Genomic DNA, 14,682 nt, shown 5'->3' with positions numbered 1-14,682 from the left:
AAAAGTTCAAGGGAGACGTCAGAGGTGGATTTACGCTTCCTTGAACCTTGCCTCCATTGAGTCCGGGCAGGTGCAGCCTCCACTATTTGACTCGTGGAGCAGTCCTGTGCACTGTCCTGTGCACTGTCCTGTGCACTGTCCTGTGCACTGTCCTGTGCACTGTCCTGTGCACTGTCCTCCTGGGGAGAATAAAAAAGAAAACGATTTACACCACTCTAACCGCATTCAAACTATATATTTGTATACATGCGAAAATGTTGTTATATATTATTATATTAGTAATATTTAACATTCACATTTATTTATTACTTTGCACTCCACTGTTCAGACTAGTAGGGGAACCTGATTACCAATTTAGGGTCGAAATATACTTATCTGTAGCTGGAAGCGATACTATTTTTAATTAGTTTAGATAGTATGGGTTATGAAGGTCGCCATTTAATACTTTTCTGCGACAGGGTTACTTATCTGTACAGGAAAATGTTAAAACTTCTAATTGATGGTATAATCTGATGGATAAAACAGAAAATGCAGACAAATTACGTATAATTATAGGACACATTGGTGAACCAGTGGTGCAAAGAGGTACTTACTTGTTGCCCTTGGGAGTCCAGCTCGATGAGGTTCTGAGATAATGTCGGTTCCACAGGTGCGAAAGAGCGCAAACACGTAGATGACCGTGGCACCTCTTGGTCCCGAAGAAAATTCAGATGCTCAAAGTACCAGAGCTTCGGCACGTATACCTCTTCCGTTGAAGCCCCGGACTTGGAAGTGTGCAGGACCTTATTGAGCTCCTTCCTCCACACCGTGCGCAGCGCCTGAATTTTCTTCTTACCGACAGCTTCGGTGGCTTGCTCTTCAGGTGCATGGAGATGGTAAAATTCAATTAGCTTAGAATATCCGTCCTTCCTCTTTTCCCTGTTGGAAAACTCTGGAGATTGTATCTTCCAGAGGCAGGGAAAAGACTGGTATATCTCAATGAACTCACGGATAAACTCTAAACGATTAGACATCTGAAAAATAACAACAAAAAAAAATTTAGGCGTTTGACAAAGAGTACATTAAAACAGCAACAGCGAAAGGGGGACAAAAACAAAACAAAACAAAAAAAAACGCCACTCCAAAAACAGCAGTCATTTTTCCATCCGCCACGCCCTAGCCCACCATAACCCAAAACAGCGTACCACCCGCTTCACTACAGCGGCGGCACAAAGCGCTCATGCCAACCATACATCGTTCCATCTGCCACGCCCTAGCCCACCATAACCCAAAACAGTGTACCACCCGCTTCACTACAGCGGCGGCACAAATCGCTCATGCCGACCATACATCGTTCTATCTGCCACGCCCTAGCCCACCATAACCCAAAACAGCGTACCACCCGCTTCACTACAGCGGCGGCACAAAGCGCTCATGCCAACCATACATAGATTATTCTGCCACGCCCTAGCCCACCATAACCCAAAACAGCGTACCACCCGTTTCACTACAGCGGCGGCACAAAGCGCTCATGCCGACCATACATGCCGTTCCATCTGCCACTCCCTAGCCCACCATAACCCAAAACAGCGTACCATCCGCTTCACTATAGCGGCGGCACAAAGCGCTCATGCCGACCATACATAGTTCCATATACCACACCCAAGCGCTTTACATACCTCGAAGCAGCGGTGCAAATCGTGGCTAGTCCCATCTACCACGCCCCAGCCCACCATAACCCAAAACAGCGTACCACCACATACATACAAGCAGCGGTGCAAATCATGGATAATCCCATCCACCACGCCCCAGCCCACCATAACCCACAACAGCGTACCATCCGCTTCACTACAGCGGCGGCACAAAGCACTCATGCCGACCATACATCGTTCCATCCACCACGCCCAAGCGCTTTTACATACCTCGAAGCAGCGGTGCAAATCGTGGAATAGACTGGGAAATACAAAATCAGACGTCCAGGTCCACCAAGTGTCCAAGTACAAAGTGAAGAAGGTAATTGAAAGCTGAGGTGGCGTCGGGAACAATAGCGCTCAGGTGACAATTTTTCCAACCAATGTGTGCACAGTAACCAATGACCAATCAGCACACTACAGGTGTAGTTAGCTAGCAGCACAACACGCCCCTCATGAACAACGTCACGCATTGATTATGCAAAATGTGCTCTGAATTGTGAGAGCACCTCCTGTGTGACATGACTGTACGACTGTCCCGTACGACTTCTACATCGCAAAAACGTCATGAAATTATCGCTCCGGCACCGTGCATTGCAAAGTGTGACCGCAGTCTACGACGCTGGAGCGATAATCAAGCGACGCTGGAATGTCACGGATCGTGCCGTCGTAGCGACCAAAGTGCCACTGTGAGACGGTACCCTTATTCTCGCCCTCACAGACTGACCTCCATGTTATTCTCTCCCTCACAGACTGTCATCCATGTTATTCTCTCCCTCACAGACTGTCCTCCATGTTATTCTCTCCTTCACAGACTGTCCTCCATATTATTCTCTCACTCACAGACTTTTCTTCATGTTATTCTCACCCTCACAGATTGTACTTCATGTTATTCTCTACTTCACACGCTGTCCTTCATGTTATTTTCTCCCTCACAGACTGTCCATGTTAGGCCGGCCTCACACTAGCGAGTTTTACGGACGTAAGAGCACAGAAATTACGTCCGTAAAACTCGCAAAATAAACGGCACAATTATTCTTAATGGGGCTGCTCCTATTAGCCGTATATTACGGTTCAGTATTATACGGCTTTCTACGGCCATAATCGCAGCATGCTGCGTTTGTCAGCGTATTGCGCAAAAAAATCGCTAATGAAAGTCTATGGGGGCGAGAAAAATACGGATTCCACACGGACCTGCAGTGTGACTTGCGAGAAATACGCAGCGCTGTTAGTGAAAAGTCGGTAATTCAATTGCCGGCTTTTCATTTCTCCTGCACAAACCCGACAGGATATGAGACATGGTTTACATACAGTAAACCATCTCATATCCCCTTTTTTTTTGCATATTCCACACTACTAATGATAGTAGTGTGTATGTGCAAAATTTCAGCGCTGTAGCTGTTAAAATAAAGGGTTAAATGGCGGAAAAAATTGGCGTGGGCTCCCGCGCAATTTTCTCCGCCAGACTGGTAAAGCCAGTGACTGAGGGCAGATATTAATAGCCAGGAGAGGGTCCATGGTTATTGGCCCCCCCGTGGCTAAAAACATCTGCCCCCAGCCACCCCAGAAAAGGCACATCTGGAAGATGCGCCTATTCTGGCACTTGGCCACTCTCTTCCCACTCCCTGTAGCGGTGGGATATGGGGTAATGAAGGGTTAATGCCACCTTGCTATTGGAAGGTGACATTAAGCCAGATTAATAATGGAGAGGCGTCAATTATGTCACCTATCCAATATTAATCCAATTGTTGGAAAGGGTTAAAAAACACACACACACATGATTAAAAAGTATTTTAATGCAATATACACAGCGGTTGTTGTAATAATTTATTGTTCTCTCAATCCATCAGGAACACCCTCGCTTGGAAAAATAATAAACGCACAAGATACATACCATCTGGTGAACCGTCTCGTCCCACGAAGTAATCCATCTGAAGGGGTTAACTAATATTACAGGCACGAGCCCTGCTAAATGCAGCTGTGCTCCGTGCCTGTAATCCCCGGCGAATGAATGAAATGTATGTCATTGACCTACATTTCCTTCAGTCGCGGTGAGGCGCCCTCTGGTGGATGTTCTCATGAACTGCAGCCTGGGAACATTTTCCCACGCTCCAGGTCATATGAGGACATCCACCAGGGGGCGCATCACCGCGACTGAAGGAAATGTAGGTCAATGACCTACATTTCCTTCATTCGCCGGGGAATTACAAGCACGAGCACCGCTGCATTTAGCAGGGCTCGTGCCTGTAATATTAGTTAACCCCTTCAGATGGATTACTTCGTGGGACGAGACGGTTCACCAGAAGGTATGTATCTTGTGCGTTTATTATTTTTCCAAGGGTGTTCCTGATGGATTGAGAGAACAATAAATTATTACAACAACCGCTGTGTTTATTGCATTAAAATACTTTTTAATCATGTGTGTGTGTGTTTTTTAACCCTTTCCAACAATTGGATTAATAATGGATAGGTGACATAATTGACGCCTCTCCATTATTAATCTGGCTTAATGTCACCTTCCAATAGCAAGGTAGCATTAACCCTTCATTACCCCATATCCCACCGCTACAGGGAGTGGGAAGAGAGTGGCCAAGTGCCAGAATAGGCGCATCTTCCAGATGTGCCTTTTCTGGGGTGGCTGGGGGCAGATGTTTTTAGCCACGGGGGGGGGCCAATAACCATGGACCCTCTCCTGGCTATTAATATCTGCCCTCAGTCACTGGCTTTACCATTCTGGCGGAGAAAATTGCGCGGGAGCCCACGCCAATTTTTTCCGCCATTTAACCCTTTATTTCAGCAGCTACAGCGCTGAAATTTTGCACATACACACTACTAACATTAGTAGTGTGGAATATGCAAAAAAAGGGGGATATGAGATGGTTTACTATATGTAAACCATGTCTCATATCCTGTCGGGTTTGTGCAGGAGAAATGAAAAGCCGGCAATTGAATTACCGGCTGTTCACAGATATCGCGCTGAATGAAATATAAATACAGAAGATATATATATGTGTCTCAATAACATATATATATATATATATATATATATATATATATACTGTATATATGTTTTCCCGAACATTTGAGCACATAAATCCATTAGATGTCGGTTTTGCAAGCCTGCGCGAAAATCTCGCAGTACGGATGCCATACGGATTACATAAGGAGGATGCCATGCGCAAAATACGCTGACACACCCTGACTACGGATCAATATTTTGGGAACATTTCTCTGTATTACGGCCGTAGTACGGATGTATAATACGTGGTGTATTGTCTTACGCCAAGTGTGAGGCCGGCCTTATTCTCGCACTTACAGACTGACCTCCGTGTTATTCTCTCCCTCACAAACTGTCCTCCATTTTATTCTCTCCCTCACAGACTGTCCTCAATGTTGTTCTTACCCTCACTGACTGACCTCCATGTTATTCTCTCCCTCACAGACTGTCCTCCATGTTATTCTCGCCCTCACAGACTATCCTCCATGTTATTCTCTCCTTCACACACTGTCCTTCATGTTATTCTCTCCCTCACAGTCTGTCCATGTTATTCACTCCTTCACACACTGTCCTTCATGTTATTCTCTCCCTCCCAGACTGTACTCCATGTTATTCTGTCCCTCACACACTGTCCTCCATGTTATTCTTTCCCTCACAGACTGTCCATGTTATTCTCAACCTCACAGACTGACCTCCATGTTATTCTCTCCTTCACACACTGTCCTTCATGTTATTCTCTCCCTCACAGACTGTCCTCCATGTTATTCTCTCCTTCACAGACTGTCCTCCATATTATTCTCTCACTCACAGACTTTTCTTCATGTTATTCTCTCCCTCACAGACTGTACTTCATGTTATTCTCTCCTTCACACACTGTCCTTCATGTTATTTTCTCCCTCACAGACTGTCCATGTTATTCTCGCACTTACAGACTGACCTCCATGTTATTCTCTCCCTCACAAACTGTCCTCCATGTTATTCTCTCCCTCACAGACTGTCCTTCATGTTATTCTCGCCCTCACAGACTATCCACCATGTTATTCTCTCCTTCACACACTATCCTTCATGTTAATCTCTCCCTCACAGACTGTCCAAGTTATTCTCTCCTTCACACACTGTCCTTCATGTTATTCTCTCCCTCCCAGACTGTACTCCTTGTTATTCTCTCCCTCACACACTGTCCTCCATGTTATTCTTTCCCTCACACAATGTCCTCCATGACCGTGTATGGCCAATATGGCTCCCCTTATTATCCAACCTCCACCCACCAATTGTGATAAACCAAACACAATACAAATAAAAACGTGACACCAAATTTTTTTGGGATAATTATGGCCACAGAGGCCAGTTTATTAACAAACAAACAAAAACATTTTTTTCAACATTAGCATAATTTATGCAAATTAGAGGGGAGGGTTCTTGGAGCCCACCGGGAAAAATTCTGGCTTAAATAATTTTGGCAAAACCAAAAAACATAACACCTCAATTTTACCCCCAGCCATACCATCAGCTCGAGGGCACCATAATTCCCGTTTAGGGAAAATTTAACCACCACGAGCTCCCAAGGTAAACACCTTGTCCAGAGCCTGTAACCAAAATGCCAGAACACCAAACCCGTTTGACTGTCCGGAATTTCCTTCAAATTCCTTCACCGCTGAATCCGCATAAACTCCAAGAACCACACCCCCCGCCCCAGCCACTGTGACAAAATAATATTAACCCTTACACGTGAACTAATAATCCTCGCTCTCAATAAATCTATCCCGACAACCCCAACTACAACAAACCGCCTACAACAAAAAACCCCAAAAAAGGGGGAGGGCGGGTGGGTCACTCTCCAGTACTTTCCTAACTGCCAGTGTGCCACATTTTCCTGCACTTTTCTTTATATAGCCCCCCCACCACCCCCACTCACAACCCCTCCCACACCTCCTAACGGCCAATAAAATTCCCTCAATTTTATTTAAAAAAGAGCCCATGCCCAAGCACAGTCATGGGGGGCCTACATTCAGCTCTGCCTATTCCTGCCCCCTCCTTGACCGTGTATGGCCAATATGGCTCCCCTTATTATCCATCCCCCACCCACCAATTGTGATAAACCAAACACAATACAAATAAAAACGTGACACCAAATTCTTTTGGATAATTATGGCCACAGCAGCCAGTTTATTAACAAACAAACAAAAACATTTTATTCAACATTAGCATAATTTATGCAAATTAGAGGGGAGGGTTCTTGGAGCCCACCGGGAAAAATTCTGGCTTAAATTATTTTGGCAAAACCAAAAAACATAAAACACCTCAATTTTACCCCCAGCCATACCACCAGCTCGAGGGCACCATAATTCCTGTTTTGGGAAAAATTAACCACCACCAGCTCCCAGGGTAAACACCCCGTCCAGAGCCTGTAACCAAAATGCCAGAACACCAAACCCGTTTGACTGTCCGGAATTTCCTTCAAATTCCTTCACCGCTGAATCCGCATAAACTCCAAGAACCCCACCCCCCGCCACAAACTCGCAGCCCTGAACACCTCAGGCCTGTGAGTGCCCCAAAGCCACCAACGCTTTTTCAATTTCTTCCTGAATGGACAAGGCCCATAAATCAATGCCAATCTCGTTCAGGTGCACCCCATCTTCCTTCCAAAATTCACCAACGCCTGACTCCAAATCGAAACGCCGAACACTTATACCTCCATTTCTGGATACAAACTTGCTAATTGCTCTATTTAACTTCACATGAGTCCTGTTGATCCCCTTTACGGATCGTGCACCCCTCCATTTTTTACGAGGGACAATATCCGACCATACCGTTAGTACCCCAGGGAAGGACACCCACAACCGGAGAAAATCGGAACGAATATCCCGTATGAAATCCTTCACCGCTTTGGCACCTAAATCTTTCCCTCCCAGGTGAAACACCACAATATCCATTGCTTTATCCAAACGGGCAGCACGGGAAAAATAATGCATCGCCCTGTTCCAAACCATACCCGGAAAACCGAGCCACCGAAACTAAAGCTTCCTTACGGCTGAAACCCAATTGCCTACCATCAGGCCTGGCGTCCGCCCGAAGCACCCCCCAATAAACAAAGGAATGTCCAAAAATCCAGACAAGATATAGATCCAGACCTGCAACATACAATAACAGTAACCGTTAAAATAAAGCCAGTGACAAAACCACACCTTTAGGCTATGTTCACACGATCCTTTTTTGGATCCTTTTTTTTTCAGGTCCTGTTTTGGAAAATCCGCAGTGCAAAACTGCACTGCTGATTTTCCAACTGTTTCTTCTGCGGATTCCTCTGCGGGTTTTCAACAGCACTTTCCTATTGGTGCATGTTGAAAACAGGAGCGGAATCCGCAGCAAGAATTGACATGGTACTTCTTTTTTTCCGCAGAAAATCCGCGCGGATTTTCCAGGGGAAAAAAGGATCGTCGGCACAGCAGGTTTTGTTTTCCATTGGGTTACATTGTACTGTAACCTGCATGGAAAAAGGATGCGGATCCGCAGCTGCAATTCCGCTGCGGATCCGCAGCAAAAACCGCAGCGTGTGAACATGGCCTTAGTGCCGAATATAAGACAAATAACGGCGTGAACTCCAGCATCCAATACGCTTTATGACACCAGGCCACAATCCTAGGCTATCAGCCTCCGACGCAGCCCCTATCCTAAAGGAATGCGATCCAAATTCGTCCCGCGAAAAACCTAAGGCCCTCAAGCATCTATGCATAATTGCAATGAATTGGAAATGGGACAAGAAAACCCCTTCCTGATGGCACAACAGTGGGCCCACACGACCAGCCCATAAACTCCAATACACCCGTAAACATTGTTCAGGGCACATAATTGACCCCGTAACTTTTCCTAACACCACCCTTTTACCAACCCCCATTTGATTCGTCTTGGAACGCCGGATCCAAAATACGATGCCTCCCGTCCAAAAATCAACATTCTGAGCCCATAAATCACCCGCATTAACCCTGCTGCGTGACACCAACTCCCCAACTCGTAATGCCCCGAAAAAGGCCAGGGAAAAGGCCAACCGAAACAACACCGCTTCGAAATGAGAGCAGCACAAATCAACCAAAACACCACCCAAACGTTCAAGGACCTGAAACGATATAGGCCTGCGCCCATCAACCATTCTAATATCCCTACGGTAACCTTTTAATGCTTGCCGCACCAGAAAATTCTTCGTCACGTCTACAGAGCCCTCCAGCTTAAAACCAAACGCTAACCCAGTCACAAACTTATTAACTTGGGAGACGTTTATTAGCATCCTGGATAGGACCTGTGCACAGTATATACCGTATGGGAATAAACATACTAGAAATAGGAGGAAACCAATATGGCTAAATAGAGCTGTAAGGGGCGCAATAAGGGACAAAAAGAAAGCATTTAGAGAATTAAAGGAAGTAGGTAGTGAGGAGGCATTAAATAAATACAGAAAATTAAATAAATTCTGTAAAAAGCAAATCAAGGCAGCAAAGATTGAGACAGAGAGACTCATTGCCAGAGAGAGTAAAAATAATCCCAAAATATTCTTTAACTATATAAATAGTAAGAAACTAAAAAATGACAGTGTTGGCCCCCTTAAAAATAATCTGGGGGAAATGGTGGATGAGGATGAGGAAAAAGCCAATATGCTAAATGACTTTTTTTCATCAGTATTTACAAAAGAAAATCCAATGGCAGACAAAATGACTAGTGATAAAAATTCCCCATTAAATGTCACCTGCTTAACCCAGCAGGAAGTACAGCGGCGTCTAAAAATAACTAAAATTGACAAATCTCCGGGCCCGGATGGGATACACCCCCAAGTACTGCAGGAACTAAGTACAGTCATTGATAGACCATTATTTTTAATCTTTAAAGACTCCATAATAACAGGGTCTGTACCACAGGACTGGCGTATAGCAAATGTGGTGCCAATATTCAAAAAAGGGGCAAAAATTGAACTCGGTAATTATAGGCCAGTAAGCTTAACCTCTACTGTGGGTAAAATCCTGGAGGGCATTCTAAGGGATACTATACTGGAGTATCTGAAGAGGAATAACCTGATGACCCAGTATCTGCACGGGTTTACTAGGGACCGTTCATGTCAGACTAATTTGATCAGCTTCTATGAAGAGGTAAGTTCCGGACTGGACCAAGGGAACCCAGTGGACGTAGTGTATATGGACTTTTCCAAAGCTTTTGATATGGTGCCACACAAAAGGTTGTTACATAAAATGAGAGTAATGGGGATAGGGGAAAATATGTGTAAGTGGGTTGAGAGCTGGCTCAGGGATAGGAAACAAAGGGTGGTTATTAATGGAGCACACTCGGACTGGGTTGCGGTTAGCAGTGGGGTGCCACAGGGGTCAGTATTGGGCCCTCTTCTTTTTAACATATTTATTAATGACCTTGTAGGGGGAATTCAGAGTAGAATTTCAATATTTGCAGATGACACTAAACTCTGCAGGGTAATCAATACAGGGGAGGACAATTTTATATTACAGGATGATTTATGTAAACTAGAAGCTTGGGCTGATAAATGGCAAATGAGCTTTAATGGGAATAAATGTAAGGTCATGCACTTGGGTAGAAGTAATAAGATGTATAACTATGTGCTTAATTCTAAAACTCTGGGCAAAACCGTCAATGAAAAAGACCTGGGTATATGGGTGGATGACAAACTCATATTCAGTGGCCAGTGTCAGGCAGCTGCTACAAAGGCAAATAAAATAATGGGATGTATTAAAAGAGGCATAGATGCTCATGAGGAGAACATAATTTTACCTCTATACAAGTCACTAGTTCGACCACACTTAGAATACTGTGCACAGTTCTGGTCTCCGGTGTATAAGAAAGACATAGCTGAACTGGAGCGGGTGCAGAGAAGAGCGACCAAGGTTATTAGAGGACTGGGGGGTCTGCAATACCAAGATAGGTTATTACACTTGGGGCTATTTAGTTTGAAAAAACGGAGACTAAGGGGTGATCTTATTTTAATGTATAAATATATGAGGGGACAGTACAAAGACCTTTCTGATGATCTTTTTAATCATAGACCTGAGACAGGGACAAGGGGGCATCCTCTACGTCTGGAGGAAAGAAGGTTTAAGCATAATAACAGACGCGGATTCTTTACTGTAAGAGCAGTGAGACTATGGAACTCTCTGCCGTATGATGTTGTAATGAGTGATTCATTAATTAAATTTAAGAGGGGACTGGATACCTTTCTGGAAAAGTATAATGTTACAGGGTATATACACTAGATTCCTTGATAAGGCGTTGATCCAGGGAACTAGTCTGATTGCCGTATGTGGAGTCGGGAAGGAACTTTTTTCCCCATGGTGGTTACTCTTTGCCACATGGGTTTTTTTTGCCTTCCTCTGGATCAACATGTTAGGGCATTTTAGGTTAGGCTATGGGTTGAACTAGATGGACTTACAGTCTTCCTTCAACCTTAATAACTATGTAACTATGTAACTATGTAACTTTAGAAACCGACCAACCTGCCTCAGCTGCTCTACCGACCAAAAACAAAACGGCTAACAACTTGTCCTCCTCGGACTCCAAGTCCCACCTTTCCAAAACCGAACTCCGCCAAACCTGCCAGGAAGCTTCATATGCCGCCCAAGTCTGACTCGTAACCGAGGCCCGAATCAACCGTCCCGCTCCTCCATAGGAATCCGCCACAAGTGCGAAGGGCATACCGCTCCTGCCGCGTCCGCTTCTGGTGCCAGCTCCCGGAAACGCTCCCACTGTAAACGAGATAATGCATCCGCTAACGAATTTTGAACGCCCGGAACATGCACCGCTGAAATCCAAGTATTGATCCTCAAACATCTTAAAACAAGTTCTCTTACCAACTTTATAACCGGCGGAGACGATGCCGATAGCGAATTGATCACCGACACCACACTCATGTTGTCACAATGGAATCTAATCCTGCGATTAGCAAACGCGTCCCCCCAAATGAACACTGCCACCACAATGGGAAACAACTCCAACAAAGCAAGATTCTTTGTGAAACCGCTCACGTGCCAGAAGTCCGGCCAAGCTCCAAAACTCCACTGACCAGCGCAATAGGCCCCATAACCTACACTGCCTGCTGCATCCGTGTAAATTTCGCTGTCAAAATTGTTAACGACCTGCTGCTGCATCAAAGAGCGACCGTTATAGTGCACCAAAAAATTATGCCATACCATCAAGTCATCCTTATGCTCCTGACCAAGTCGAATGAAATGATGCGGAGCACGCACCCCCGCCGTCGCCCTGGACAAACTCTGACAAAATATACGTCCCATGGGCATAATCCTACACGCAAAGTTCAGCCGACCAAGCAAAGACTGCAACTCTTTTAATGTGACCTTCTTGAGCCTGACCACGCGACCCACCTCTTGCTTCAGAGCCAACAATTTATCATCAGGCAACCGGCATTCCATGTTTTCTGAGTCTATCAAGATCCCAAGAAAACTCAAGACCGTACAAGGGCCCTCGGTTTTTTCCCTAGCAATGGGAACCCCAAAATGATCCGCCACCCACTCCATAGCCGCCAACAAATTCTTACACACATTTGAATCAGGAGGACCTATGAACAAAAAATCATCCAAATAATGAATGACAGATGAAACACCAGCTACCTCTCTAACAACCCATTCCAGAAAGGTACTGAACGTCTCGAACAAGGAAAACGAAATGGCACAACCCATCGGTAGACATCTATCCATGTAATAACCATAATTCCAAAACATACCCAACAACGATATACTGTCCGGATGAATAGGAAGCAAACGAAAAGCAGACTCCACGTCCGTCTTTGCCAACAGAGCTCCCGGCCCATAAAAACGCTCCCAGTGAACTGCCATATCAAATGACGTATAAACAACTAAACACAACTCCTGCGAAATGCCATCATTCACAGACAACCCCTTTGGGTATGACAAGTGATGAATCAGACAAAATTTATTCGGCTCTTTTTTGGGGACCACCCCCAACGGGGAAATGATCATCCCATCAATCGGTAAACAAGGAAACGGCCCAGCCATTCGCCCTAACTCCACCTCCTTTTTCAACTTGTCACTCACCACACCTGCATGAACCACAGCCGACCTCAAATTTTTAATCGCAAACGGAACAACATGTTCAGGGGGAGGGATACGAAAACCGTCCGCAAAACCCTGGGTAATCACACTAGCCTTCTCCCGATCCGCATACCTACTTAGAAAGGGGGCCATCTTTTCCAACCTCACCGGAGTCATCCCCTTGACCGGCACCCACTGCCGGTTTACCTCTTGCTTTCTTGAAGCATTTGGAAGCCCCGTGTGAACCTCCATTGCAATGGGAACACACATGTTTAAATTTGCAGGTGTTCCCGAATTTACACTGGCTCTCATTAAATTGCCAGCACTTTCCCGTTTTCTCTTTAGATCCCTGTCCTCCTTGACCACTGCTGCTATGTCCTGCCTGCTGGCCAGCATTGCTTCCGCTCCCATGAAAGGACTGCCAGTACCTGCTTGGAGCCATCACTTTTAACCAGAGCCCTATGTCCTTTTGATGCCAACGTATCTCAGGCCGAACCGCCTTCCTCTGCCTGAACTGTTCATCATAGCGCAACCATGCCTCTCCGCCATATGTACGTTGCGCCTCACCAATCACATCCAGATAACAAAATAAGCCGGAAAAATTCTCAGGGGCCTTCTCACCTATTACACTCGCTAGTATCGCAAACGCTTGCAACCAGTTAACAAACGTCTGCGCTGTAAGTCGCCACCTCCTCTTCTCCTCTTCCTCTTTTTTACTATCATCCTTTTTCCCTTTATCAAGATTAAATTTTTCTAGCGGGAGTAATGAAAATATCTCCACATAATCATCGCGCCAGATGTTTTCTTTAACCTCCTTCTTCAAATGAGCCCCCAATGGCCCTTCAAAACAGATGTACACCTCGCCTTTAGCTCTATCATCCAACTTCACCGTGTCCCCTTTATTCTTCTCCGTTTGCATGGATACGGACACACCAGGCACCAATGGCGACTGCTCGCCCGTTAACAAACTCCCCGTATCAATTATAGATGGCCCCAAAACCCCAGACCCAGGGATCCATGCCCTGGCTGGTAATACCCCCGCCTCTCTTCCCGCCCCGCTCTGCAAACTGCTCAAAAGTTGCGAAACACTCGCCAATACATCCCGCAGTGCGGGCTCCGACAAACCACCGCTCCCCCTGATATCAGACGCCCGCCCCCCCGACGCCTGATCAGCTATAACCTCCCCACCAAAAGCCCTCTGGGCTACAAACTAGACATAGAGTGATACTCGCCGAGCTGCACAGGTGCTGTGTCCCTGCCAGCCATGCGTCCTGCATCCTGCCGCTCATCCCCAACATCCTGCTCGCCGTCAGAAAGAGATTCTTCAGCACTGTCGTGCTGCTCCCGGCCCGCGCCCCTGGCCTCCACGTCACCAGGGGGGACCGGAGCGTCAGCTGCACCGCGCTCGACCGACCTTCTCCCGGACTTGGACCGTACTTGTCCTGAAGGCCTCTGCTCCCCCTCTGTCACCCGACTGCTCCTCCTGCCAGGCAGTGGGGCCCCACTGCCTGCCGCTCTTCCTGTCCGCTGTTCGTCTGCCGTTGTCCTCAGCTCAGACGCAGCCTATACCTCAGCTTCCACCGCCAGCCGACGTCCTGTGCGCCCTCTGGACAGTCCTGCTCCTGCCGTCCCCCGTCCACTGCTCTTGGAACGATCCTCCATACCGCTGGAGCCTGCTGCCTCAGAAGCGCTCCCACCTGCCCCGGTCGCCATGGTATTCCTGGGCTCCGGTCCTGCCGCCGCTGATTTTCTGGTCCTCTGTGCCGTGGACCGCGCCGCTGCAGGAACAACATCCGTCGCCGCTCTACCACGCTGCGCTCCACTCCTGCTACAAGCGCCAGCCGGCCGGCATGGAGGATTCCTGCCGGAGGGGACGCAGCGGGGTAGACACCGCACCGCTGCACCCAGCCTCCGCAGGGTCCCCGGAGGGTCTCCTAGG

This window comes from Ranitomeya variabilis, chromosome 4 (assembly GCF_051348905.1).
Source record: "Ranitomeya variabilis isolate aRanVar5 chromosome 4, aRanVar5.hap1, whole genome shotgun sequence".
Lineage (NCBI taxonomy): Eukaryota > Metazoa > Chordata > Amphibia > Anura > Dendrobatidae > Ranitomeya > Ranitomeya variabilis.
Note: the sequence above shows the minus strand (reverse complement) of the source record.